We start from the raw sequence: 14,399 nt of genomic DNA on the forward strand, positions 1-14,399 counted from the left end.
CATATAAATTGAGGGAAAGAAGGCAGAGGACGGACACTGGAAAGTTTTCTTTTCTCAATCGTACTATCAGGGACTGGAAAGCTTTACCTGCAGACTTACTAAAGGCTTTACCAACAACCAAAAATGTATTTAAAAATAGGCTTAAGGACCTTACTAATAGACGGTAATTATACACAGTATTTAAAGGGTGTAAATGATATGTTGTTATTGAAGTGTTGTATCAGTGAAGAACTATGTTGTGTCAGTGAAGTGTGTTGTATCAGTGAAGAAGTATGTCGTGTCAGCGAAGTGTGCTCTGTAAGTGAAACGTGTTCCTGTCAGTGAAGCTTTATAGTTTATAGTGGCAGTGCATAGTATTTGAACAGTGAAATGTTTTTGAAGTGTTAGTGAAATCAGGATAGAATCAGTGAAATGTGTCGTAGTTCCATTGCAGTGAGTGAGTTGACAGCGAAATGAGTGTAATATGAAAGGTACTTGTGCAGATATGAACATATCATAGTCGTGGGTTTTAGTTCGATCTTAGTTTTAAGATACAAATTAGATTTTTTTCAAATGTTATTTTAAGTGATCGTTTCATTTAATTTAGTATATTCCCTGTTGTTGTTGTTATTATTATTATTATTACTATTATTAATTATTGTTAGTATTAATTATAATTATTACTATTATTATTAATTGTATTTTTAATTAATAAATTTATTATTGTCATTATTGAGTGTAATTAGTTACCACTGCCACCGGGTATATACCCACTGCAGTGTGAATAAATACATACATACATATATTTCTGCAGCAAAAAAAAAACGCGAGAGAAAGACAGACGGTTAATTCACCAATTGGTTAACAGGGTGACGGATAATCGGGGTTATAATGTGCTTACAATTTCTTTTTAGGAAAAAACATGTCAGTATGACGAATCTAAAAGTTAAAAACATGCAAAACTAAGCTTAAAAAATGCCGTATTTCAAAACATAATGATAATGATAATGCATATTTTGTAGCGTATTTATCTATTTTTACGGCATAAATGCATACATATTCTTAACTTTTTTAGGCCATGAATTTCCTTTCCCTGGTAATAATGCTCTCTAGAAAAAAAATAATGTGCTAATACAAAGTACAGTACTTCATATATTTCTGCAGCAAATAATGCGAGAGAAATACAGACGGTTAATCTACCAATCGGTTAATAGGGTGACGGATAATCAGGGTTCTAATGTAATTACAATTTTTTTAGGAAAAAACACATCGGCATGACGAAATCTAAAAGTTAAAAACATGCAAAACTAAGCATAAAAAATTCCGTATTTCAAAACATACTTAGAGGAAAAGACAGGGGTATCAAAAAGACTTGCACACCTCCTCTAGAAAACATACAATAGAAAATAAAATCCCAACAATTTCTATAAAGAAAAGCAAGAGCGTAGATGTGTGTAACGTGTTAGTCCCTGACTGTTATCATTCTAGAACTCTATATTTATGAATAGAGTGGAGGAAGCTGTGGACAGAGGCTGTACCTTACAGCTAACACTTACTGCGTGCACGACACAGAAGTAGCGGCCGTACCTGAGAGAGACGCAGCTGCGATCTGGCGTGCTCGATGAGTGGACTCGCACTAAAGTTGCGACCAGCAGTGACGCGCTCCGGGACTCGAACCCGCGACGCAGGCGCATCTCGGTTCGAGCGCGTTACCCCGGCAACCCCGGAGAGCGACCCCAGGGCGCCGGCGCTACGGAACTCGCACCCTGCAGACGATAAACCTCGCCCCTTCTAGTAGACTGCATCAAAGCAGTACAGAAAAGGGACGCTCTAAAAGTTTCATAATACACATGAAAAGAATTCATAACCTATTCGCTTATGTCAGTTTTAGTATTATCACGATTTCGTATCCTAGCAACCACGTATAGTTAACATAGATTGTGTTAACGCCACATAACAAGACTGACTCTAAAGTTCAATTGTAATTAATAATGCACATAAAATGAACTTAACAGCGATTTGCTTTTGTCAGTTTTAGTATTATCACGATTTCGTATCCTAGCAACCACATATAGTTAACATAGATTGTGTTAACGCCACATAACAAGACTGACTCTAAGATTCAATTGTAATTAATAATGCACATAAAATGAACTTAACAGCGATTTGCTTTGTCAGTTTTAGTATTATCACGATTTCGTATCCTAGCAACCACATATAGTTAACATAGATTGTGTTAACGCCACATAACAAGACAGACTCTAAGGTTCAATTGTAATTAATAATGCACATAAAATAAACTTAACAGCGATTCGCTTATGTCAGTTTTAGTATTATGAAGACTGTTTTGTATCCTGGCAACAACAAAAGCAAAAAAATTATGTTATAACCACACAGGGAATTGCGAACAAAAGGAATGCCATCGGTAGGGGGCATCTGTCATTCTCTGTGTTGGTGTGACCGTGTGTAGGGGTGTCCAGCCCACCACGTGGTCGCACATTATTTACGTCCGGCTGGAATACACACCGGCCAGCATCCCTACCAGTTTCTGTGTTATATTTAACGGTTTCCAGAACGATCAGAGCTTGGAGGGAAACTTTATGACCAGTTAGTAGCGAGCGGGCTGTACAACACAGAAACTAATGCTGGAAGCGACTCGCTGCAGCAGAAAGCATTCTACGCTCCACACGCTAAATTAGAACTTTTTTTTTCATTCGATTTAAATATAAAAAATTGCGTTTTCACTGTGTTCTGTTTGAATCAAAGCAGCGAATCCGCTGTAACAGAAATTGGAGAACAAGGTTTATGGAAATAATTAAATCCGAGTTTGGTATCGTATTATATTTCTGCTGACAAAGGACAAGAGTTGTGATAACTGCGTATCAGGGAGTCCTGACATGTGACCCAGATAACGTACGTGAAGTTATGACAATAGTCTGAACAGGATGGCTGGCGACAAGATATAAATATCTGCTACGATGTAACAAAGGGGAGCTGGGACATCTAAGAAAAAATACGAAAAGTATAATATTGATAAGTGACAATAATAATAATAATGATAATGTAAATATACTGTAATAATTATATAAATACACTATACTTATTAATAATAATAATAATAATAATAATAATAATAATAATAATAATAATAATGTAGATATACTGTAATAATGATGATAATGTAGATATGCTGTAATAATGATATTAATGTAGATATATATTGTAATAATAATGATGTAAATATACTATACTTAATAATAATGATGATAATTTAGATACACAGTGATAATGATCATAATCTAGATATACTGTAATAATGATGATAATGTAGATATACTGTAATAATAATGGTAATGCAGATATACTGTAATAATGATGATAATGTAGATATTCTGTAATAATGATGATAATGTAGATATACTGTAATAATAATGACAATGTAGATATACTGTAATAATGATGATAATGTAGATATACTGTAATAATGATGATAATGTAGATATACTGTAATAATAATGACAATGTAGATATACTGTAATAATGATGATAATGTAGATATTCTGTAATAATGATGATAATGTAGATATACTGTAATAATAATGACAATGTAGATATACTGTAATAATAATGGTAATGTAGATATACTGTAATAATGATGATAATGTAGATATACTGTAATAATAATGACAATGTAGATATACTGTAATAATGATGATAATGTAGATATACTGTAATAATGATGATAATGTAGATATACTGTAATAATAATGACAATGTAGATATACTGTAATAATGATGATAATGTAGATATTCTGTAATAATGATGATAATGTAGATATACTGTAATAATAATGACAATGTAGATATACTGTAATAATAATGGTAATGTAGATATACTGTAATAATGATGATAATGTAGATATTCTGTAATAATGATGATAATGTAGATATACTGTAATAATAATGACAATGTAGATATACTGTAATAATGATGATAATGTAGATATACTGTAATAATGATGATAATGTAGATATGCCGTAATAATGATGATAATGTAGATATGCTGTAATAATGATAATTTAGATACACAGTGATAATGATCATAATCTAGGTATAGTTAATAATGATGATAACGTAGATATGCTGTAATAATGATGATAATGTAGATATTCTGTAATAATGATGATAATGTAGATATACTGTAATAATAATGGTAATGTAGATATACTGTAATAATAATGGTAATGTAGATATACTGTAATAATGATGATAATGTAGATATGCCGTAATAATGATGATAATGTAGATATGCTGTAATAATGATAATTTAGATACACAGTGATAATGATCATAATCTAGGTATAGTTAATAATGATGATAACGTAGATATGCTGTAATAATGATGATAACGTAGATATGCTGTAATAATGATGATAATGTAGATATTCTGTAATAATGATGATAATGTAGATATACTGTAATAATAATGACAATGTAGATATACTGTAATAATGATGATAATGTAGATATACTGTAATAATGATGATAATGTAGATATGCCGTAATAATGATGATAATGTAGATATGCTGTAATAATGATAATTTAGATACACAGTGATAATGATCATAATCTAGGTATAGTTAATAATGATGATAACGTAGATATGCTGTAATAATGATGATAATGTAGATATACTGTAATAATAATAATAATGTAGATATACTGTAATAATGATGCTAATGTAGATATACTGTAATAATGATGATAATTTAGATACACAGTGATAATGATCATAATCTAGATATAGTGTAATAATGATGATAATGTAGATATACTGTAATAATAATGATAATGTAGATATACTGTAATAATGATGATAATTTAGATACACAGTGATAATGATCATAATCTAGATAGTGTAATAATGATGATAATGTAGATATATTGTAATAATAATGATAATGTAGATATACTGTAATAATGATGATAATTTAGATACACAGTGATAATGATCATAATCTAGATATAGTGTAATAATGATGATAATGTAGATATACTGTAATAATAATGATAATGTAGATATACTGTAATAATAATGATAATGTAGATATACTGTAATAATGATGATAATTTAGATACACAGTGATAATGATCATAATCTAGATATAGTGTAATAATGATGATAATGTAGATATACTGTAATAATAATGATAATGTAGATATACTGTAATAATAATGATAATGTAGATATAGTGTAATAATGATGATAATGTAGATATACTGTAATAATAATGATAATGTAGATATACTGTAATAATGATGATAATTTAGATACACAGTGATAATGATCATAATCTAGATATAGTGTAATAATGATGATAATGTAGATATACTGTAATAATAATGATAATGTAGATATACTGTAATAATGATGATAATTTAGATACGCAGTGATAATGATCATAATCTAGATATAGTGTAATAATGATGCTAATGTAGATATACTGTAATAATGATGATAATGTAGATATACTGTAATAATGATGATAATTTAGATACACAGTGATAATGATCATAATCTAGATAGTGTAATAATGATGATAATGTAGATATATTGTAATAATAATGATAATGTAGATATACTGTAATAATGATGATAATTTAGATACACAGTGATAATGATCATAATCTAGATATAGTGTAATAATGATCATAATCTAGATATAGTGTAATAATGATCATAATGTAGATATAGTGTAATAATGATGATAATGTAGATATACTGTACCGGCAATAATAATGATATTGTAGATATGCTGCAATGATGTTATTGTGGAATCAGAGAGGCAGGGCCGCCGCTGTAGCAGACGGCTTCAAAGTGGACCCTGAGCCAACACGCTGTGCAAATACAGCGACCTGCGGCGAGTTGGAATGTTTGCCGACATCTGAAGAGCTTCCCTACCTTTGTAAGAAATTAAGAGCTGGCAACAAACTAGGCGTTGTCCTGGCAACCATAGCCCGTAGATTACACGGCAATCCCACGTCGAATGTGTGCAACATGCATAAATAGCGTAAAAAGACAAGAGAAGGCAACATAATCCGCTGAACGAAAGTTCAGACCCGAGCAAACGTTCCGTCGGTATTACAGGTCTCTTATTTACCTCTCTAAGATAACATTAAGTTTTGTTGCTGTTCGTAGACAACTAAATTAATTCCAATTTAATTGTCTTTCTTTTCAGTTGAACAATATGACGCCGGATATTACGAGTAGAAAAACTTTTTTTAACAAATCTTTTGCGTGCCATCTGCCCCATCTAGTGGACCCTGCAGGTTCGAATATTACATTAATAACTGTACAAAACCTCCGTCTAATAGTTAAACATTGCAGTTTATGTTAAACATGCATACACAACAACATTTAGCGACTTTAATGTTTTTCTCTTTCTTTTAAGGGTTCCCTCATGTTTCTCAGCGTTTCTCTCACAGTTGCTTACATTAGTGATGCCAGGAAGATTTCATGGTTCATCACATATCAATAACAGTGGAGAGATTTCTTTGTAACACTGCCAAAAAGCTGAGAGTTTTGAAATTATTTCGTAACTTTGCCGTCATTTTGTTACAAATGTGACTTAGGTCAAGTAATTTTGTAATTTAATTTTCATTTTTTATTCTAAGTAAAATAAAACTTTAGATATTGTATTAATTTAACTTTTATTACATGAAAATATAGACTATTAGTGGCTTGTGCAGCAAATGCTGCAAACTAGGTTTATTAGACATTCAAAAATAAAAATGTTTCACATTTATTTTCAATGACATTTTGAAAGTCAATTGCTTCCATAATAATGAAACATACTCCCTCTGAATATTTATTTTTATTCCAAATACGTTTTCTTGAACCTATCCCAAAAGTTTCACTTTAATGTCATCAATATAGCATTAATACGTATAATCAATGAAAAATAGTCGCATCATGGCATTAACTATAATAATATTTAATTTCTAATGGTAATAATGTCATCAAACCACCTCACGTTTTGTAGATTTTAATATCCAATACACAACTGTACTCAGAAAATTACACACCGCAAAATCAGACCTGTAAATTATTTTTAGTGAGTCTTGAAGTTTTTAATAACCAATTGAATTTGAGCTCTAAATATGTCAGCAATCCTGCAGGTCATGGTCTTCGCGAAATAGCCTATTGTTTATTGTAGTGTGTGTTTTGTTTTGTACTGAATGTAATTAGTTATCAAAACTGACGAAAGATGGATTTTGAAAAAGGAAAACTATGTAGGAAAACTAACGCTTCGCTGAAAGTTATTATTTTTGTGAAAATCCTCGGATGCCAAGCTTCAAAATGACGGGTCATTCATTAAAATCCGTTCAGCCGTTTTCCCGTAATTTCCATTACCAGTTCAAATTATATATAAAGATATAGATAGCATGCCAATTGCATGTAACCACTACTTCTTGAAAATGACATCCTTCAAATACCTCCCACCAACGTGCATACGCCTACATTTTTGTAATCGCTCTTTGAAATTTCTCATTACACTTTGCAACATTTCCACTATCATGTTTCCAATTTCTTCTCGAATTACTGTCTTCAGTTGTTAAATATTTCGCCGTTTATTTGTACATACATTACTTTTTAGATACCACATAAAAAAAAAGAAATCACATGTACTGAAATCCGGGGATCGTGCAGGCCAGGGAATGTCTCCATTTCTCGATATGACATGACTCCCAAACAAATTTCGCATTTCCATCATAAAGATGGCTGAAGTATTTTGTGTTACACAGTCTTGCTGAAACCAAGTTGGTAAATAATGCCCTTTCGAAACAAATACACTCATTTATACAAAATAAATTTCTCGTATATAACTGCCATTAAAACAAACACGAGAAATCTTCCGAACTTGAAAATGATATCACTGTGTGTGTATCGAATGCTTAGTCAAGATTTGAGAAGCTACTTTCTGAAAACAGACACATTGATCTCATTATTTATTTACTTTATAACTACTGAAACTTTTTTTATTTTTAGTTATACATTGTTTATCTTCCTTAATACAAAATAAATGTATGTTAAGGTATATGTACACACACCCACAAAACGCAAAAAATGATGAAAAATTATAATTTTCAAAATATAACTATTTTAATAGAGAATTTTCTCCCCTTTAATTTGATATAAGAATTTTCGATGTATGCCTTATGGTTTTTCAGATAAGTTCCATTTTCCAAAATGCTGCGTCATCAGCCACGGTCACTTGCTTTTGGAGTGCATTACTTTTGGAGTGATCTTCGTAGCAGTCAATCCCCTCGTCCAGCATTGTTTGTAAAATAAACTTCTTTCTAGTCCCGAAATAGATGCATAGATATCTGGGCATCATCATTAGATTGAAAAAACTTTTTTTCCATAATGAAGTAATTTATCATCTTTTACTGTTAGTCATAAAACTGTAAATTTATGTGTGAGTGATGTTGTACGTCATTTTAATAAGAGTCCAAAAGTAGAAATTACAATTCTGAGGAGGATGGGCATAAACCCTGGGACAAACACCATCGCAGGATTTGTTGCATCAATGGAAATAGGGACAAAAATGCCAAAAAAAACATTCAACACTTGAAGCTAAAACAAGGCGGAGGTATTTGACAGCCAAAAAGAAGCTGAAACTGGACCAACATGAAGCTGCTTAAGGGGTGACATATGATGATGGAGTCTTCTAGGCTCGGAAAGTTTGTGGCTCATTTCCTGTAAATAGTAATTTTAGAATATTTAATTCTTTCAACCATGATATCTCAGTCAAATATGGTGATACCAAGAAGATATTGGTGTCATTTTGAAGCTTGAAATGTCCCCCAGTGCCTGACAATGAGTAAAATAACATTAATATAATTAATAATGGATTTTTACATGATTTATGCAACATAAAATATTAATGTAAGTTACATATATACTTACTTAATTATGGCTTTTAAGGAACCCAGAGGTTCATTGCCGCCATCACATAAGCCCGCCATCGGTCCCTATTCTGAGCAAGATTAATCCAGTCCCTACCATCATATCCCACCTCCCTCAAATCCATTTTAATATCTTCCCATCTACGTCTCGGCCTCCCTAAATGTCTTTTTCCCTCCGGTCTCCCAACTAACACTCTATATGCATTTCTGGATTCGCCCATACGTGCTACATGCCCTGCCCATCTAAAACGTCTGGATTTAATGTTCCTAATTATGTCAGGTGAAGAATACAATGCGTGCAGTTCTGTGTTGTGTAACTTTCTCCTTTCTCCTGTAACTTCATTCCTCTTAGCCCCAAATATTTTCCTAAGCACCTTATTCTCAAACACCCTTAATCTCTGTTCCTCTCTCAAAGTGAGAGTCCAAGTTTCACAACCATACAGAACAACCGGTAATATAACTGTTTTATAAATTCTAACATATATAGTAACATTTAATTAATGTAAATAAAAATAAAAAATAGCTCTATGTCAGGCACTAAAGAATAGTTTTAGCTATTAAACAGTGAAAAAACTGTGGCTCTATATTAAAAACTGCATGAGCTATCATGTTTCAGGTTGTATGTCAAAATTATAAACAAAATAATTTTTATAAAGAATTTAGACATAATTTCAAGGGATCTGTTCACTTCGTCCTCTTTCTGGCACCATTCTCAATTGTATAAAAATTTTACAGAGCAAAATTACACAAAACAATTTTTTTTGTAAATGTTTACATATACTGTACGTTAATGTATGTATTTATTTACACTGCAAGTGGGCAAGCACCCGGTGGCAGTGGTATATACAATATTAACAATACACAATAAAATGATAAACAATACACAATAAAATCATAAACAATACACAATAAAATCATAAACAATACACAATAAAATCATAAACAATACACAATCAAATTTACAATACACAATACAATTATATACATAATACACTAAGAATACACAATACAAATTAACACAAGAATTACAATTAATAATAAAACATAAAATAACCTAATTTTACAATACAACCTACATATGTATAGACCCTACATAAGTTTCAATAGTCTTTCACTTTACTCTCATCTCACTCACTGTAGTGGCACTATGATGCATTTCACTGACACTTTAGGGCACATTTCACTGACACTATAGAACACATTTCATTGACGCTATAAATTATCACTGATCGGAACTATTCACTGCACTGTAAAACCATAACTTCACTGACTCACCTCGCTTCACTGATACAACAGTTCAAATAAGTCAAATAATTACACCCTTATGCATACTTATAAACAGAATACATTTAAGCTAAACATTTCTAGTCTAAGACCCTCTTACACGCTAGTTTTAAATAATTTACAATTCAAACCAAGGAAGTAAACTCGTCAGTCTAAATAAATACATGTCACCTTAAAAAAATAAATGCTAAATGTCACCTTAATTTTAATTTGCACTTTATACACAACTTTTTAAGTTATTCTTGAATCTCCTTAAGGAAGGACAGCCCTCAAAGACCGCTGCAGGTAGGTCATTCCAATCATTTATAGTTCTATTTAAAAATGGGAATTTAACTAGATCCGTTTTCTGTTTCCTACATGTGATTTTAAAATCATGATCGTTCCTACCATAGTACGTTGGCTTTTCTAACCGAGCCGTTATGTCTACCCATGCTTTCTGACCTAGATGTGCTCTATACAATGATGTTAGACTTTTATTTCATTTTGCAAATCATTTCGCAATCCCCCCAGTCGGTCGCGATCCACAGTTTGAGAACTACCGGTTTAGGAAATATCGTTGTAGACAGGCAGACTAACTGAATAACCAAGCAGATTTTTCGGTGTCAAAAATTCTGTATTTTCGGGAAAATAATATACTTTCTCTCCACATTTCACACAATGAAAAACTAACACCTTCACAAGTACTTGTTACCTTCTTGGAACAAAACTCTGGCAACAAGGCCACATGTGAACAAAGGACGCTGTGATGAGCTCTGATCACACGTGTAATTCAGTGGGAGTGAGAGAAATGGTCCGTAGAGACACCCATTTATTCCGGAGGACAAATTGCCCTCCTTTCTGTGTTCACCGATGTCGCCGTGAACATACGGCAAATGTTCGTGCACCGGTGTGCGGCGTGCAGTCTAACCAACAGTGAGGCTCAGAAATCTTGTCTCCAAGTTGGAGTACATCACTTCACTCTTCTTGGCGTGTGGAAACGATCTCGTTATTGGAAAACCCATGTGAGCTGACTGGGTACTATGTTGCTAAATATAGCTGTTACAGGATAACACGCCCTTTTAGTTTTCGAATACAGGTAATTCCCATAACACACAATTTTAACTGAGTTAAGTTTATAATTGACAGTTTCTAATTCTGGTAGTTCTATAAATACAATCCCTTTTAGAATATACAAAGTTACACGTAGAGATCTTAGGAAAGATTATAATCTTATCCTCATCGTTATCGTCCAAATTTCGCTTTCAAGTAACCAGGTACGGAATAACATTATTAATTTTTTTTTCAATAATAATAATAATAATAATAATAATAATAATAATAATAATAATAATAATAATAATAATAATAATCATCATCATCATCATCATCACGATAAATGATAGTAATAATAATAATAATAATAATAATAATAATAATAATAATAATAATAATAAACATAATGATGCCAGTATATAAAGTTACACGTAGAGAACTTAGGAAAGATTTTAATCTTACCCAGATCGTTGTCGTCCAAATTTCGCTTTCAAGTAACCAGATACGGAATAACATTATTTAAAATTTTTTCAACAACAACAATAATAATAATAATAATAATAATAATAATAATAATAATAATAGAAAAAATAATAATAATCACGATTAATGATAATAATAATAATAATAATAATAATAAACATAATGATGCCAGTAGTAATAATAATAACACTAATAAAAATAATAGTTGATAATAATTAATAACACTAATAATTATAATAATAACAATAATAATCATGATAATTATGATAGTAATAATAATAATGAAAAGATAATAATGTCAGTAGTAATAATAATGATGATAATAACACAAATAATAATAATGATAATTGATAATAATAATTAATGACACTAATAATAATAACAATAATAATGATAAATGATGATAATAATAATAATAATAATAATAATATTGAAAAGATAATGATGTCAGTAGTAATAATAATGATGATAATAACACTAATAATAATATGTCATGTTTTATTTAACGACGCTCGCAACTGCAGAGGTTATATCAGCGTCGCCGGATGTGCCGGAATTTTGTCCCGCAGGAGTTCTTTTACATGCCAGTAAATCTACTGACATGAGCCTGTCGCATTTAAGCAGACTTAAATGCCATCGACCTGGCCCGGGATCGAACCCGCAATACTAATAATAATAATAATGATACTAATACTAATGATAATAACACTAATAATTGATAATAATTAATAACACTAATAATAATAATAATAATTAATAACAGTAATGATAATAATAACAATGATCATCAACATCAAGATAAATATGTTAGTAATAATAAGTAATAATAAAGATAATGATGCCAGTAGTAATAGTAATGATAACACTAATAATAATAATTTTATTTATTTATTTAGAATATTAACGTGCAAAACAACAGCACAAGGCCAATTAAAGTTTAGCACGATACAAAACAGAACAAAACAACAAATGATGATGAGAATGAATGATAGAAAATGGCAATGAGATGAAATACAAACAATATAATAGTCTACATCAATCATAGATCAAATAAAATTATAAAATTAGTACAATAAGATAATTGAAATAATGGAATAGTCTACCTTAATCAATTGACCAAATGCAAGAGAAAAAAAAATGGACAAATAATTATTAAAATTAGATCAGTGAGTTAAAACTCAAAGATATACTACACATTAAATGGATCCAAGTTGAATCCATGCAAATTAGCATATTTAATACATCTGCAGACCGGAGACAGAGATTTAGAATTCCTATTATAAAACAATTTATGAAATCTTAAACTATTAGCTGGAATACGAAGACTGATATTGCTTATGAAAGATTCACAATCAATATCACCCTTAATGACTTTACAAAAAAATAAATAATCAAGATCCTGACGTCTGGTGAACAAACTACCGCAATTGAAATATTTGCAATTAATCTCATAGTTATAATCGGAATTAGGTAAAAATCTATAAGAACACACTAATGATACTAATGACAATAACACTAATAATAATAATAATTAATAACAGTAATGATAATAATAACAATGATCATCATCATCAAGATAAATATGATAGTAATAATAAGTAATAATAAAGATAATGATGCCAGTAGTAATAGTAATGATAACACTAATAATAATAATAATAATAATAATAATAATGATTAATGATAATAATAATGATTTTATTTTATTTATTTATTTATAATTTTAACGTGCAAAACAACAGCACAAGGCCAATTACAGTTTAGCACGATACAAAACAGAACAAAACAACAGATGATGATGAGAATGAATGACAGAAATGGCAATGAGATGAAAATACAAACAATATAATAGTCTACATTGATCATTGACCAAATGCAACAAAATAAATAGCACAAATAATTATTAATATTAGTACAGTGAGATAATTAAAATAATGGCAATTATAAGAATGAATTACAAATGAATTAATGAAATCATATAAATGAAAACTGGAATCATATAAGTAGTATTGTAAAGATATGCAGATGACGAGAATAGTATGAATACATATCTCAACAAATGGCATAAATTAATAAAACTGACATAAAAACTCAAAAAGTATATACTACACATTAAATGGATCCAAGTTCAATCAATGCAAATTAGCATATTTGATGCATCTGCAGACCGGAGAGAGAGATTTAGGATTCTTATTATAAAACAATTTATGAAATCTTAAACCATTAGCAGGAATACGAAATAAAAATAAATAAAAATGGAAGTGGTGCAAGATATTCCTGAAGCCTGGTTAAATCATTCCTTAAATGGTTTCCATGATCCAGTGACACATTGTAAAGCAGCTGAGGGCTACCAATTTGAAGATATAATTTAGAAGGTGAGCTAGCTTTATTTGTTTTTGTTAAGGAAGGAGTATTTTATTATTTTAATATTCGATACACTTTTCTGTTTTCTTGACTTAGCAACACTGAATTTGTACAGACGTATCGAGTGTGGGTACTTTTTGAAAAGCTCTTAATGAGCACTATTCAAAAATAAAATAATATATTGGGTGTTCCATTTAAAATAAAAGAGTTGGAGTAACTTCCGGTTAAACCGGAAGTAGAAAAACTCGGTAATGCCATTACTGAGTTCTTAGTATATGCTTATCC

The 14,399-nt window shown here is 30.5% G+C and overlaps 1 protein-coding gene across 5 annotated transcripts in view; it reads right to left on the reverse strand.

The window, feature by feature from the left end:
- Positions 1 to 14,399, reverse strand: part of LOC138700916 (uncharacterized) — a 644,305-nt gene that overhangs the window by 266,568 nt on the left and 363,338 nt on the right. The window contains exon 1 of one of the 5 annotated variants that reach the window (XM_069827342.1): positions 1,567 to 1,644. The exons of the other annotated variants lie outside the window; for them this stretch is intronic. The gene's annotated coding sequence lies outside the window, so the exon portion shown is untranslated. Of the gene's footprint in view, positions 1 to 1,566; positions 1,645 to 14,399 lie in introns of those variants that run through there. 5 annotated transcript variants of the gene reach the window in all.

This window comes from Periplaneta americana, chromosome 6 (genome assembly GCF_040183065.1).
Source record: "Periplaneta americana isolate PAMFEO1 chromosome 6, P.americana_PAMFEO1_priV1, whole genome shotgun sequence".
In the NCBI taxonomy this organism is placed as follows: domain Eukaryota; kingdom Metazoa; phylum Arthropoda; class Insecta; order Blattodea; family Blattidae; genus Periplaneta; species Periplaneta americana.